Genomic DNA, 13,723 nt, shown 5'->3' with positions numbered 1-13,723 from the left:
GTCTTGCTCAAACATTTAAGTGGGCGGAGCACTGTATTTACTAAATCTGGACCCAAGAGAGATGAGAAAAGATTAAAATACAGAGCCCAGTTTTTAAATGTGGGCACCTTAATGGGATGGCTGAACCTGGCATTTGGACAATGAAATTCACATATAGCTACAGAAATGCTCACTTTAAGTTGACAATTACTGTGCATGCATCAACGCCCAAAATTTGGACATCCTATTAAGTCGCCTGCATTTAATCTAACAATTTTACTGTCCTGTTAAAAGTCCCATAATTGAAGTAGGTTTCTAAACACTCCATTTCTGAAATAAAAAGACACCCCAGAAATATGTTCCTTCCCTTATTGCAGCAGCAGATAACCAAGTAGAGTCTCTGTTTTCCATCAGTTTTATGAGTTAATTTTTAATTTTTCATTAAACAAGTAATTCCTCTTCAGTTCATAGCAGTGCTAACATTAGATGGAAGTTAAGTCACACTGTCAACTCGATTTGCCAAATTAAAGCCCTATTCTATGTATGCGGAGGAATCGTATTCTATTCCTGCTGTGTCTGTCTGAAATCTATAGAATTCCATCATTTTCTTCCAGAAACATTTAGCACATTCACCTATAGATCCACACCAAAGTTTTTTTAAAACTTGGGCACCTAACGCCCCCCGAACTCATAGTTTTAAGGCACCACTTTCAAAGGTTTGTCTTTATGGAGGGAGCTTCAGTACAGTTCTCTTCTGTCACATAATACAGCATTGCTGGCACAGTAGGGAGATTTATTACAGAACCCAGAACACTTGCAACATTAGCCAGGCTGACTATCTGAACATTCTGATAGTGGATATAAGGTGGTCGACCAGTTTTTAATTAGATGAGTTGGGTGTCATTGACATATACATAGGCAAGCAGGGGGCCCACATGTCGGGGCATCAAATGTACTACTTAAGGCACAGCAAGAATGTCAAGAGAGACTTTCCCATGCTGAGGTTACAGAAGCGCACACTTACAGCTCCAGTTCATATCACAGTTCATTTCAGAAATGTTTTATGCAGCTGCAGAAAACAAAGTATTTGACTAGTGAATGAAGATTTTTGGAAGCTGCAGAGAATGATGAATTATAGACCTCCATGAATTGGTAGCCCTACAACATGCTGGGAGGGGATGCTCAACACACAGGTTCTGCCAGACCAAAGGAGGAAACAAGATCCAGCATCAAGGAATATGTGAAGATTAAATTATAATGCTCCTATAGCACCACTAATTTTTGCATGGTTGAGGAGGCACTTTCATTACAAATTCACTCTGTAATTTTGCACACTCTGAAGGACACAGATCCCCAGCACACATGAATTCACATGTTCTCAGGCATTCAGAATAGCTGAAGGAAGTCCTCCTTTGAGCTAAAGTATCTCATGCTTGTTCTCTGAGCCCAAAGGGAAACTCAGTAAAACTTCCAGCTGAGAAATTGTGTTTAAAAATAATTGCTAAACATCAGTGAAATTCATAGCAGTGGCTGTACAATGGAGAGGGAGCTCCATCTACTACACAAGTACAATACGCTCTACCCCTAACAACAAGCCAGTTAAAGGTTGATATTAACTTGATTCTTGCACATGGTTGGACTTCTCCTTTTACTTCCTGTCATGAGGTGCACCACTCACCCCCGGACTGGCGCCTCCTCCTGGTACTCTTGGGATTAGCTCGAGGCCAACATCCCCATTCCCTGGTCCATGGTTTGCACACTGTCACTCTGTCCATCTGCAGCTCCTTCTGCAGCCTCAGGAACCACAGCATCCTCTTAATGACACAGCTGGAGGGCCAAGCCATGGTCTGTGTTCCCCCCCCCCCGAGGGAGTTTAGCTCCTCAATAGTCCTACGCAGTCCTCTTCTCCGGGTTCCAGCCCAGGAACCCTCAGCTAAGCAGTGTGGGCCTTCTCTCTCTGGCCTCACTGCTCTATCACTGGGCTTCTTTCTACCACTAGGTCCCTTTTTTTGTTCCCGGGCCTGCCTGTTCCCAAAGCTGCCTCCTTCAGAGTGACTTCACTCTGTAGTCTCCACTCACTGCTCCCTTTCTCCTGGAAGGGTCTGCCTTTTCCCAGCAGCCCCTTCTGCTTTCAGTTCCTGGACTTTATCAGCCCCACCTATTCCTGCCCAGCTGAGCCTCCTTAATCAGCTGCCTAATGGGTTAATTGGCTCATATGGCCTGCATTAAACAGGGCCACCCGGGGGGGGGGGGCAAGAGGGGCAATTTGCTCCAGGCCCCGGGCTCTGCAGGGGCCCCCACGAGAGTTTTTCGGGGGCCCCAGAAAACTCTTGCGGGGCCGGGCCCTGGAGCTTCTTCCGCTCCCGGTCTTCGCTGGCGGGGGAGTCCTTCTGCTCCGGGGCAGAAGGACCCCCCGCCATCGCATTACCGCCGAAGCGGGACCTGCCGCCGAAGTGCAACCCAGTCTTCGGCAGTAATTCGGCATCGGGGGGGCCTTCCGTTCAGGGACCCGCCGCCGAAGTGCCCCAAAGACCTGCGGGCGGGGACCCCCGCCACCGAATTACCGCCGAAGAGCGGGCTGCACTTTGGCAGCGGGTCCTGCTTCAGCGGTAATTCGCCGGCGGGGGGCCCCCGCCGCGGGTCTTCAGGGCACTTCAGCGGCGGTTCCCAGAACAGAAGGGCCCCCCACCGCCGAACAGGGCCGGCTCTAGATATTTCACCGCACGGGGGGCCCTCTGCCGCTTGCTGGTCCCACGGCTCCGGTGGACCTCCCACAGGCATGGCTGCGGAGGGTCCGCTGGTCCTGCGGCTCCGGTGGACCTCCCTCAGGCGTTCCTACGGCTGCTCCACCAGAGCCGCGGGACCAGTGGACCCTCTGCAGGCACGCCTGCGGGAGGTCCACCGGAGCTGCCTGCCGCCGATGGCCCCAGGACCCCAGAATCCTCTGGGCGGCCCTGGCAATAAACGCTGCAGGGTGAGTATGGGATAGTCACCCCATCATATTTCCCCACTTATTTACTCTTTTGGAAGAGGTAACCTCGATTTGTGTGCACTCTGGGGCCTAGAAGGCACTGCCCATGTAAAGAGATTGTGAAATTTGAAACAGACAGCTGAAAGTCACCACTTTCAAAGGTTTGTCTTCACGGAGGGAGCTTCAGTACAGTTCTCTTCCAAATTCATTTACGGTCTCTGACACTTTCGGTGGCATTTCCGGCCACCAGGCACACTGAGGCCGTCTCATGGGGCCACTTTCAACCATCCAATTTATAATTTTGCACACTCTGAAGGACACATGAATTCACATGCAAACACTCACCTATATATACTGTAGTACATGATATTCTCTTAAATGCACATTTTAATACCTGTGCAAAGTACTTACTGTGACATTGCACTCTATATGATTTTCTGAAATGATGCTGATGAGTTTAAATATAATGTAACTGGAATATGCTTCATTCAAAAGGTCTCTTGTAAGGTATCATTACAAAGCTTATAATCTACTGAGTGTGGTCATCCTATTTGTATAAATGTATCACTCTTGTATCTGAAACTAGAAATATGAAATATAACTCATTATAACTCATTAACCAGGACAATTGTCTGCAGATGGCTCTGTTTTACTTGTAAATCTCCCTGTGTGCTGACAAGTGGGTAATGAAGTCTTACAGTGACATGTGATCATGTCACCTGAACTGGAATCCATCTTTAACATGGTGCTTTTCCATTGAGGAGGGGGTGGGAACCAAGAGAGGGACAAAGGATTCCCGCCTTATGCAAAAGATATATGAAGGGGTGGAACAGAACAAAAGGAGCAGCCATCATGAGGAATCCCCTAGCTACCACCTGAGTTGGAACAAGGGCTGTATCAGGGGAAAGGATTGTTCCCAGACTAGGAAGGCATCCAGTCTGTGAAAGAAACATGTCTCAGGGTGAGATTTTATCTGTACTCAGTTGCATTACTGTATTAGGCTTAGATTTGCATGTTTTATTTTATTTCACTTAGTAATTCACTTTGTTTTGTCTGCTACTACTTGGAACCACTTAAATCCTACTTTCTGTATTTAATAAAATCACTTTTTAATTGTTAATTAACTCAGAGTACGTATTAATACCTGGGGGTGCCAACAACTGTCCATACCTCTGTCAGTGTTATAGAGGGTGAACAATTTATGAGTTTACCCTGTATAAGCTTTATACGGGGTAAGACGGATTTATTTGGGGTTTAGATCCCATTGGGACTTGGGCATCTGAGCATTAAAGACAGGAACATTTCTGTAAGCTGCTTTCAGGTTAAATCTGCAGCTTTGGGGCACGTGGTTCAGACCCTGGATCTGTGTTGGAACAGACTGGCATGTCTGGCTCAGCAGAACAGGTGCTGGGGTCCTGAGCTGGCAGGGAAAGCAAGGGCAGTAGTAGTCTTGGCACATCAGTTGGCAGTTCCCAAAGGGGTTTCTGTGATCTAACCCATCACACTTACTATGCTCAAGGAAGAGGTGTTACAAGTAGTGAGGGAAACAATTGCATTTCCTGACCAGTGTTTAACATCTCAATCATGACTAACATATTGAAATTCAACAGCATAAAGAAATATCCCCTCGCAACAAAAGAGACTGAGTTACAGATTGACAGTGGCATGCTTTCTGTTGTAGGCTCTAAACTGCAGGAACTCAAGGAATGGCAACTAGTTTCCCCTTCAATTTCCTCTTTATAAAGGGAATTGCAAGCAGGTGTTGGGTCCCAGATTTGCTTAGCACATTTAAAATATATAGTTTAAAGCCTGTGCAGATTAACTTTGGTTAAACCCTGTTTGGCTGGACAGCATAGACAAAGATAAATTGGTTTTACCGTATATACTTGTTCATTAACCCGTTCGTTTATAAGCCGACCCTCAAAAAAGGTTAGGTAAAAACAGCAAAAAAGTATGACCCTTTCATAAGCGGACCCTATATTTCAGGAGTTAGCAAACTTTGGCTTCTGGCCCGTTAGGGGGCTTGGACGTTTTGTTTACCTGGAGCGTCTGCAGGCATGGAGCCCCTCAGCTCTCTGTGGCCACAATCTGCCATTCCCAGCCAACAGGCGCATCACTTCCCGCAGTTGCCATTGGCTGGGAACGGCAAACTGTGGCCACAGGGAGCTGAGGGGCTCCGTGCCTGCAGATGCTCCAGGCAAACAAAACGACAATGTATTAGATAGTCAATGATTCCATAGAGTTTAAAATCATCAAGTTTTGGTCTAGACTCATTTATAAGCCGACCCTCGCTCTTTGATGCGTCACTTTTTTACCAAAAATATCTGGTTTATGAACGAGTACATACGGTAATTTAAATGGGTTTGGACATGGAGTTTAAAATATGTGGACTGAAGCCCGGTTCTTCAAATCTCTGAATTAGATACAGGTATAGAAAAGAAGAACCACATCAAATCTGAACCCCAAAGTCTTCAAGAGGGACGGAGGACCCCCAGACACCCAAACCCATCTCTAGCTTTGTGTCTAGGTCAACTCCATAGCTAGAAGGGGGCTTGTTTTGTGGTCCTGTGTTCAGTCATGACCCAAGAAAGGATTATTCTCATGAGAGCAAATGTTACCCTAACACTGCAGGCCAGGATGGAGATCTTGCAAGAGACAGTGAGACCTTGCAAGATTTGGACTTCACGGTTATTGAATGTCAAGGTTCTTTTAATTAACCTGAAGCTGTGACTACATTAGCTTTTCTTTCCCCTTCAGATTTCCTGCTATTGCTACCACTAGTGGAGCTTCATTAGTGTAATGTAGGCAAGGTGCTGTTCATCTAATCCTGCTTAGAGCAGCAATAGTAGCAATAGTGAGAAATTATAGAGGGAAAAGGACGACTATGGACATAGCCAGTGGAAGATGAAAAAGATCCCATCCACTTACACCACAGCACTTCATGCCACCTGTGTTCCTCATTAACTCGTTATTCTTCAGGAAGCTCTATTTACAACAAAACAAACTGTTTTTAGACAGCCAGAAATTCAGTGTAGATCTTAATTCTTAGTGTCTGGGTCCTGGCTCAGAGCCTAGAAGTAACTGCTGCCTCTGGCTCCCTAATATCTACACCTGTGAAATTGCTTGCTTTCCTTCTGTGGAAACAGAGTGGCTTGCAATTTCTAGGCCTGCCTTGTTACCTTCCTATGAACATCTGTGTATTGCAGAGACCTACAGTTAACCTTTTGGGTGCTGGATAGTACCTCCATACTCTGTCACAGTGCATAATGTGATGACTTCAAACTAGGAGAGTCAAATCTTCAGGAGGAACCTAGCAATAACATGTCAGTTACACTTCCTGAAATATTTTACCATGGAATATACTATTGTACCATACATTGGAAAGTTCTCATTGCCCTTCTAGTAATATAAACTTTGCTGTTTCTCCACACTTTAAAAATAAATCATCAGCTTCCATTAGTAGCTGGAGAAATGTCAAAGTAAGCTGTCAATACAGAGACTCTGAGATTAGCCATGTACTGTGAAGTTGGAATAGGATCAGTGTTACTCCTCCCTCAATATTGCATTAACTTTCTGTTACAGCACACTGCCACTAATTCGGGAGAAATGCAAGTGTTTGAAAAACATTCAGTGTCCTGAATGCATGAGTTTGGACATACTGACAGTATTAAGCTGGTATTTCACAATAAACAGCTGCAGCCATACAAACTTACAGATGTGCTCTCTTTTCTAGCTCTTTCCAAGAACTTGTTCATCATCTCTGCCCTTGAGACAGTGACTTTCCTGCCAAGGTAAAGCAAAAAGTCTGCTAAAGGCCTGTGTTTGGTGGGTCTTATAAACACAGGCATGCAACATGACCATGGAGAATAAAAATCCCAATCACTGACAAAATCTTAAATCTTTGCCATTGGATGTTTTTCTAAAAGATCTGCTCTAGGAATTATTTTGGGGATGTTCTCTGGCCTATGGTACACAGGAGGTCAGACTTGGTGATCACAATGGTCCCTTCTGGCCTTGGAAACGATGAAGGCATCCCAAATCAAGGAAAAGATGCAGCACTAGAATGCGGCATTGTACTCTTTTGACAGCAGATTGGCTCAACAGGGAATCATACTAAATCCCTGCCACTTTTTCAGCAAAAGGGTGAATTCTGCCACTGACACAAAAGGAGGAAATACATAAAATGTCACATTTGCATGTATTTGTGGATCCCTGGAATAATGCCAAGTAGAGTGACAAGCTGTCCTGATATTTAGCCAATTAGTCCTGATATTTCGCGGTACTCCTTTTTTCCCCCCCTTTTCTCTGCCAGCAGCACTCGGCTATTTTTTTTTTTTTTAACTCCCCCACCCACCATGTGTTCCAATATTTTCTTCCTCTCATCTAATGCCAAGCTCCCACTAACACATACTCAAAATGAAGTTGAAAACAGACACTTACTGATTCTTGTATTTATTGGTACAGACCCATGGAAAGAATGCATCACCTTTACACCAAGCTAAGCTAGCCCACCAGCTGTGAATCTGTATAGAGTTTATAGACACAAGGCACAATTAGATCATCTAGTCGTCTGACCTCCTGCATATCACAGTCCATTAAACTTCACCTCCATCAAGCCTTCTGCCGTGGAAGCAGTAAGCTGGAGAAGGTGGTTTTTCTTTGTTAAATAAAAAGGCCAGTCCAGTCTTAAGATTTAGCTTCACAGTACAGCTATAGTTATGGATCCAAATACGCAAACTCGCAAAATAATTCTTTATACAAATCCAGGAGTTAGGACAAGTAGAAATTCATGATGCTTGGTCAAAGCAAACCCTTCTGTGAGCTCCTGATCTGCTGATACAATCTTACAGCTCTAAGATGCAGTTAACTTTGGAAAAACATACTGTGCATGCCAATTTGCTTGTGGGTCTGGCTCAGGCTCTGATACACTTAACCTAGGAACAGCCAGAATTTAAATCATCCCTGTGGCACCAGGAAAGAAAACTGCCACATCAGAAGGATTTCACACAATCCGCCAACATCATCATTAATTCTTCCCCAGGAAAATCCTTCCAATTTTTGGGGGGAGGCACAATAAGGAACCTTCTAAAAATTAATTACTAGTAAGTCACAAACACTTTGTTGTTTCTGTATCTGAACTCAGTCCATACGCCAGGGTCACCTTCCACCCCTCTACTCTGCCCAGCAAGCTCCCTCTGTGCCACCCTACCACACCCCTCTATTTTTCCAAGGACTCGCTCCAACTCCCCACACTGCCTCAGGCTCTATGTACCCCCATGTCACAGTTCCCTAGCCTCCCACACTTACCAGGGGCTCTGTATGCACCACCATTCATCCTTTTCCCCCATATCAGGGTCTCCTATCCCCCTCATGCCAGAGGTGTATGCATCCCCATTCACCCCTTCTCCTTGTATCAAGGGCCTCCAACTCTCCCTCCCCCCACCAAGGGCTCTATATGCCCCCCCTTCCCTCACCATTCAAACAAACAGAAAAATGCCATCAAGTTGAGTGTAAGGCCCCCCAAGCTCAGCTAAAAATACGTTTACTGAAGTTAAATAGAATGTTGACATTTCCGAAGTTCAGTGCTTTAACAGGACAAAAGCATGGAATTGGGTATCTACAGAGGGTCAAATTATCAGAAGCCCCTGAACTTGTACACACATCTATTTGTGCCACACGGGGGGGGGGGGGGGGGGAATGCCATTTGCTCATGGGAGTGAGAATTTGTACAGGAAAATCTGGCAGTTGTGCCAAGGAGCTGCTGCCCCTTTTCCTTGGGCAAACTGGTGGAGGCACAAAGATGCTATGTGTGCACCCAGTGCCCAGAGGCAATACTGGATTAATAGAGAAAGCTTGATTTTAGTCCCACGTGAATGCAAGTCTGCGGACTTACACCAGTGTAAAAACCAACATAAGCGAAAGCAGAATCAGACCAACAAGAATGCGCAGGTGGGTATGTTCTCAGGACACTGAATGGTGCATCTGCAGTTGCCCCCCCCCCCCCAAGGAACCAAGACTCTAAATAGCTTCATAATAAACAGGCTTTTTTGAAGTTTAATACTATAGAAAAATGCCTGAGAAAGCTGAAACCAACCCCTACACCCTCCAGCCACACTGAAGAGCTGCTTAAACAGAAATGATTTGCAGAACTTGAATTCAAATGGGGGGAAGGGGCCAAGGCATGTGAGGGAAGTACTGCAAATACCACAACAGGCAAAAGATACTGTTGGCCAACTCAGCAGATGGGGCACATTACTATGGGCAATGAAATGGCTTTTTAAAAAGACCTGAAAATAGTCTTTCTAAAAATCCAGTGATTCTGGAATAGTGTAGTGAATGCCCTTCCAGGTAGGATAAGGGGATCATTCAGCAAGTGAACAACTTAGAAAAAATTTACCTATATTTTTTGGTCAAACATCCAGACTGACTCCTGCGCCATATGATGCCCCTGGGTAAACTATACTAATCAAGTGAAATGCACAGTGGAAGCTTGCTCTAGTTTCTGACTCTAGCCTATTGGGTTCAGATACATATTAGTTACAGTGCTATGCATTTTTGTTCACTCATCTGAACCTGTAGGATGGGACAGCTTCATGCCATAGCAATTTATTCTGTGATAGGTGTGAAGTCACCAGCACAATGCAAGCTGGATTCACACACAGCAGGAGCTGGCAAGTGAATAAATGTGCTGAACACTTCTGTTACTCCGTTTTGTGGGGGGAATTCAGCACATTTCTAAATCTGTACTTCTTTTGTACTTCTTCCAATTGTTCTGGTCATGGCCCTCACTCTTGGTGGCAGAATGAAACTTAGGCCTTGACTATATGAGAAAGTTGCAGCCGCTTAACAAAATTTGTATTTAAATCAGTTTAAAAAACTGTTGCAAATTCCAGTGTGGACACACTTATTTTGATTTAAGAGTAGCATATTTTGATTTAGTTTACATTAATTCCTAACTGATTTATGCTAACCCAGAATTAAGCTGAAATAACATCCACCCAGGGGTTTGCCCTGTTTTAACTAAATCATTTTAGAGTCACACCTTTAGTTAAACTGGTGCAGCTCTCCCCCATGTAGACAAAACCTAAACCTCACACTGAGCACAAAAGGAGCAGGCAGTAGGCGGAGTGGGGGGAGAACATTGTGCTGGGAAGAACTCATGATTTAATCACTCTTATATCATATTTAACAAAAAAGCTGCCAGCCACTGATGTGCCCACTATCAAGAATTGCACAGAAATAATGGAGTCAAGCCAATGATCTCTGACTAACAGAACACACAGCATGGAAATGTCACTGTTCCTATGGACTGACAGTTTTATTTTAACATTTTCTAGTACTGCCAAGTCCATGCATTCAAAAATCAAGAAACTGACTTATACACCAGCTTTCTGGGTCTTATTTGCCTCTTGATTTCAAGCCTTTAGCTTCTATCTATTCTCTGTGACAATGATGGGTAGAACCTTACTCTTTTTTCCCCTTCTTCCACTGAAAGCTGAAATTCTCAGTATATATTATGATTCCAGGAGCTGGGATTTTAGCTAAAACAACAGTCTGAAGATGGAAAATTGGATGGCGTCCCTAGCCTCTGTTTGCTAGAAGCTGGGAATGGGCGGCTGGGGATGGTTCACTTTATAATTACATGTTCTGTTCATTCCCTCTGGGGCACCTGGCACTGGCCACTGTCAGAATACTGGGCTAGATGGACCTTTGGTCTGACCCAGTATGGCCAGTGCTTTACTTTTGTTTATTATTTCCCTTCACAATGTAATATCAGAACAATTAAGAATAGGGCAATCCCATGAAACTCATTCATTAGCTATCAAGGAGAGATGGTAACTTCTTTATAGTTTATATTGTGACTAAGTTTCCATTATATGTCCAATTTTTACCTATCCTCTTGCTACACCAATCTGCCATCAATGTCTCTTGTTTAGTCCCATGTCGGAAGTGGTGATTTTTGAAAGTCTAGTCAGTAACACGACAAGGCACTTGAAAAATAACCAAAAATTTGTATTTTTTAAAAGAGAGGTTTCCTATCTTTTTGGGGTATGTTATAATTCAAACAAATGTCATAATTCAGATTATTCTACTGTTCTCAGTGAGGAGTGGTGCCTTTATTTATTTTTGCAAGAGTAGGGGTGCTTATTTTATCGGTGAACCTCTGAGAAGTACCTGGGTTTTAGAAAGTCTACAGAGTCCTGGCAAAGACTACATACTTCATTGGAGCGGAGATTCTCAATGAGTTTGGGAACTTGCAAAACTTGAGTTCTGCAGGATAAGGGAAACTCAGCTAGGGCTAAGTGCCTTTTTAACAAAGCTTAAAAACTCCTCAGACCTGAATCGAATAGCTTTTGCTTGCAGCCTCCTGGGTTTATAAACTCTGCAGAACTTGAGAGTTACCCAAGTAAGGATTGACAGAAGTTGGACTGCAGGAGCTTCTGCCTTGCAGAGTTTCAAAGCTCCATGTGGGACCTATGCAAGGAGCTTCCATGTGCTGCGAGGATGAGGAGGAGCAGCACAGGAACAGCCATTGTGGGAGGACCTTGTGTTGCTATCCAGGGGCAAGTGGGAGGAACAGCCTTGCGTGGCCAGGCAAGGGACAGTGTGGTCCCTGACATGCTGCTCAATGATTTTAACACCTACCTTAGGACTGAGGCGAGGGATAGGGCACACAGCTCATATGGAAATATGATTTTTTTTTTTAAAGGAATGAACAAAAATAGTTTTTTCAATAAAATCACTGCTGAAAAGTGCTGGGGAGAAACAAGTCTTAGAAACACTCAGTTAAAGTTCCAACCTTTACTCTCACACTTCCCCTTCAGCCTCCAACCATCATACCCCACGTCTAATACAAACTCCCATTATCGCGCCCGCCAGGGAAGGATGGAAGACAGACCTTCCATTAGCTTTCCTGAACAGGGCATGGGCTACAACTTCTCCACACAGTCCTGGAGACAGAGCTAGTTTCACTGCACATCAGAAGAGACCACACTTTTGAAATTCATACATGAAGAAGACGACACATTTATTTCATGGCTCATTACCAGAATTGTCCCATTACCAAGTGGAGGATAAATGAGGGTAAGAATGCAGTTACTCAGTTAAGGATATGTCACTATCTTGATTTCCAGGATCTCTGCTTAGATTTTTAGAACATGCTATTTCCTGCCTTTCAGAGGTTTATTTTATTTGTAACTTCTGTGCTGAGTTTTCTGACTTCCAAATTTTTTAGTTTTTTAAACTACAACACTCCAGTAATGTTTAAATTTTTACATGTCTTTTGACCCCTTAAAAGAAAAATTTAGTCTGGAAATTTAAAATGAAGATCTCATTCTGTCTACTTATTTCCCTGTGTATTCCAGGTGGAACATGAAAGACATTGGTTCAGTTTCATTTCAGACAGACACTTACAAATTTCCAGGCATGGGAAACTCAAAGTAGAGGAAAGATTAAGACAGAATCTCCACAGAGTATCTAGCATGGGTGTCGGAAAAGAGCAGAATGGAGAGAAGGGAAAGTAAGAATCCTGTACTAAGTGAATAAACAAGAATTTATGTATGTTAAAAGAAAAGGAATTGTAGATTTTCTTCACTTAATATCAAAATTTCTTACACTAGCTGACAACTTCTACCTATCTTTCAAAAAGCACTTTACTGTATTTATTAGCACCTGAACTTTAGTTTTATAAAACGGATTCCTTTGTTCAATATAAAGAATCTAAAAAGACCCCTCCACAACAACAACAAAACAAAAGCCAGACAGTAGTAGTGTTTCCACAGTGTAAATCTGATTTAATAAATTCATATTTTTAAACAATTCAAGTCTACACCATCCCAATGCAGCACGCCATGCTAAATGCTACTTTTTCATGCTCAGAATAATGCCTCCATATTTGTTCTGTAATAGCTCACGCTTACAAACAGCTACCAACATAAGCGTTCTGCTAAAGCCCTCCTAGTCAACTGTTAAAAGGGATCTTTAAGAATGCATGTAACACATCTTTAGAGAGGTTAGAAATAGCCATTTCAGAAAGACTAACCTGTGTTGTTTAATCCGTTGGAAATCACCAAATACTGAAGTTCCCCTAAATATCTTCTAGCTTGTTTCCTGTAAGAGCTGCATGTGACATCACACTTCCTCACCGCACCTTGTTAAACTTGCCTCACTTACTGGGCAGAAGCATATGAAAAACTACAAACATACTTAACTGCAATGTCAGGATGAACAATTCACACATTTCTGCATAGCCAGAAAGACACCCAGTACATTTGTTTTGGGAGCTGTTCCCAAGGGACTGAATGGATCACTGTATGCTGCTCATTTACGTTAATGCTGCATTTTGATATTGTGATGCTGTTACAATATCATTAGCTGGCTTTTTTTCTTAAAGGGAGCATGAATGGCCTCATCAGGCAGTAATTAGGTAGATTTGCACTGATGCAATAGCACATGGTTATGGGAAATTTCCATCTGAATATATTTGCTCATAGGCTTGTAAGAGTGGTAGTATTTAGGCTTGAAGTATTCATTTTGCACAGAGGCAGTAGGTAGTAGAAATTTGTTTTTTGGGGAAAATAATTGTCTTCAGTACAGATGAAGACATACACATCATTTCATCACCATAATTTACTTATTTCACAGGGCTGCTGTAGGAGTAATTATTTAATGCTTAAAAAGTGCTTTGAAAATATAGGGCCAAACTTTCCTCTCATTTACAGCAGTGTACATCCAAAGTAACTCCAGCTAATGATGGACTTGACAAACAAGCTG

At 43.3% G+C, this 13,723-nt stretch overlaps 1 protein-coding gene across 3 annotated transcripts in view; it reads right to left on the bottom strand.

The window, feature by feature from the left end:
• Nucleotides 1-13,723, bottom strand: part of WIPF1 (WAS/WASL interacting protein family member 1) — a 76,586-nt gene that overhangs the window by 38,849 nt on the left and 24,014 nt on the right. The window contains exon 1 of one of the 3 annotated variants that reach the window (XM_030580465.1): nucleotides 12,993-13,066. The exons of 1 other annotated variant lie outside the window; for it this stretch is intronic. The gene's annotated coding sequence lies outside the window, so the exon portion shown is untranslated. Of the gene's footprint in view, nucleotides 1-6,663; nucleotides 6,686-12,992; nucleotides 13,067-13,723 lie in introns of those variants that run through there. One more of the 3 variants, XM_030580466.1, reaches the window with a different exon arrangement.

The sequence above is a fragment of the Gopherus evgoodei genome, chromosome 11 (genome assembly GCF_007399415.2).
Source record: "Gopherus evgoodei ecotype Sinaloan lineage chromosome 11, rGopEvg1_v1.p, whole genome shotgun sequence".
Lineage (NCBI taxonomy): Eukaryota > Metazoa > Chordata > Testudines > Testudinidae > Gopherus > Gopherus evgoodei.
This window is presented reverse-complemented; position numbering and strand designations above follow the sequence as displayed.